The sequence below is a fragment of the Phytophthora parasitica genome (assembly GCF_000247585.1).
Source record: "Phytophthora parasitica INRA-310 unplaced genomic scaffold supercont2.77, whole genome shotgun sequence".
Classification (NCBI taxonomy): Eukaryota; Oomycota; class Peronosporomycetes; order Peronosporales; family Peronosporaceae; genus Phytophthora; species Phytophthora nicotianae.
The window spans coordinates 226,425-228,586 of record NW_008649063.1 but is presented as its reverse complement, the minus strand read 5'-3'; positions in this window follow the sequence as shown (position 1 = coordinate 228,586).

Sequence of the window (2,162 nt, the reverse complement as noted above, 5' to 3'; positions counted from 1 at the left end):
CAATACGTGCGAGACGCGATCGCGACTGCTGTCAATCGCCAGAAAGAATATGCTGATCAACGTGGTCGCAAAAATTTGGAGCGCTTCAATGTTAGTGATCGTGTATTACTTTCGACTTCGGGAATTACTCCTACATCCGTGACGAATTTGGGCGCCAACAAGTTGGCACCGAGATTTATTGGACCATTCGAGATCTTGAAGGCATTAAGTGACGCCTACACGTTGCAACTTCCTACGGCTCTACGTCTGCACCCTACCTTCTACTTTGGCCGGCTCCGACGATACCACCCAGCGAGTATCCCTAGCAACACGGTGGACCCTCCGCGTCCGCATACCGGCGATCTCCCCACCCGTCGCGCGGCCGCTGTACCCAAAGACGCAAGTCCTGGTTCTCCCGCTCCAGATCCCCCACTGCTGTTCCTCGCCAACTTGCTATGCTTAACCGAATGGAAGCTCGTCTAATCGGCTTAGGTGTTTGCTTCATTACTTGCGTCAACCTGTATTGTGATGGCCAAGAGTTTACTCGTGGAAACTCTATCAACTATTGGAATCGTGCTGTGGAAGTTGTGCTCGATCTTCCACGCCCTCTTCACAAGTGCGGTGTTATTTTCCTGAAGACCAAAACGACGGAAGCTGTGAAATTGTTTAGAATTCGACCAGATTTAGTCCGAGAAGCGCTGTGCTGGCTCATTGAGAACAACCCCCCTTACAAAAATGTAAGAGTCTCGGAGGAAAATCTAGCGTCATTACGAGCGTTCGACGCTGCAAACAATATCCCATATCGCTAACTGATGAAGAAGCTCAAGAGCTTCGTATTCAAGAAAACCAGCTAAACTGTGAACCTGAAAAGGCAGTTCCCCCCCCACACACACACACACACACCAAGCCAGCACCTTGCCAGCAACTACACAAGAGCAGCAAGAAACTCAAACCGCGCCAACCCCATCCACTGCTGGTTATGACTGCGGTCAATGTTGCGAATCTTCGTTGCCTGCTTGCGAAAAAACAAACCCCTTGTACACTACGTACAGCCGTATTGAGGACGAGACGGCAGAAAACTCTACTTCAGATGAAGAAGGCATCGATAATCAAGAATATGTTATGGAAAAACTTAATTGAAACGTTTGAGCTAGAGCGGAACGAACAAGACACGCAGAGCGAGTTAGAAAAGATAATTCAAGCTACTAATTTAGCTTCTGGAGGGTCAGAATATCCTGTGAAAGAACTACAATGTTGTACAAAACCAATAGATGAGTATAACACAATAACATTAATGCAGAACTGCTTTCCGACGCTGTTTACGAATGGCGAAGGAGGGTTGAACCCACTTGAAGGCAGTGAGAGTCGACTACACGAGTACCATCTAGACGAATATTGTGCTCACCTCATGAAATGGCACGATCGTCGCTTCATTATTCATAGCAATTTTAAATTTCTCTGCCTCAACCTAATTCAAAGACGACAGATAGACGGACTAGTTCGTAGGATTAGTGACTCGGGATCACAGCATGATGAACTGTTGCAACCAGACTCTTCTATTGGCGATGAAGATACTGCACTACAAATATTAGAGTCGTTAAAGCCGTACTTTAAGGTGGTAAGAGGTAGTGGGTTCTACTGGAGTAGTGTTCGAGACGATCTCGTGAGTATGATAGGAAGTCGTGTCCTTCCAACTCGCTGGCCGACATTTTTTTTTAACTTTGAGTGCTGCGGATACGATTTGGCCGGACTTTTTTTAGGGCCTGCAACCCGCAACTCACTCTCAAAGAATGCAGACATTTGCCACCAAAGGAAAGAAGAAGGCTACTTAATGAAAATCCAGATAGTGCTGCACGTTACTTTTATCATCGATTTCAATGCTTTTTTTTGAGAATGTGTTGTGTGGACGCGAGAAGCCTTTGGGTGAGATCGAGGATTTTTTTCGCGGATTGAATTTCAGCAGCGAGGATCACCCCACATCCATGCCTTGCTTTGGATAAAAAAAACGCGCCCGATGTGCTTGAGTTATCTAAAACTGAAGAAGGTAAAAGCGAGCTAGCCGAATTCGTTGATCGTAGTATGTCAGTTCTCTCCAAAACTGTTACAGATCTATACGCATGCAATTGCTCGAGTTGTATAGCTTTCAAAGCAGAAAGTTTAGATATTTTGACGGCACGTCCTCC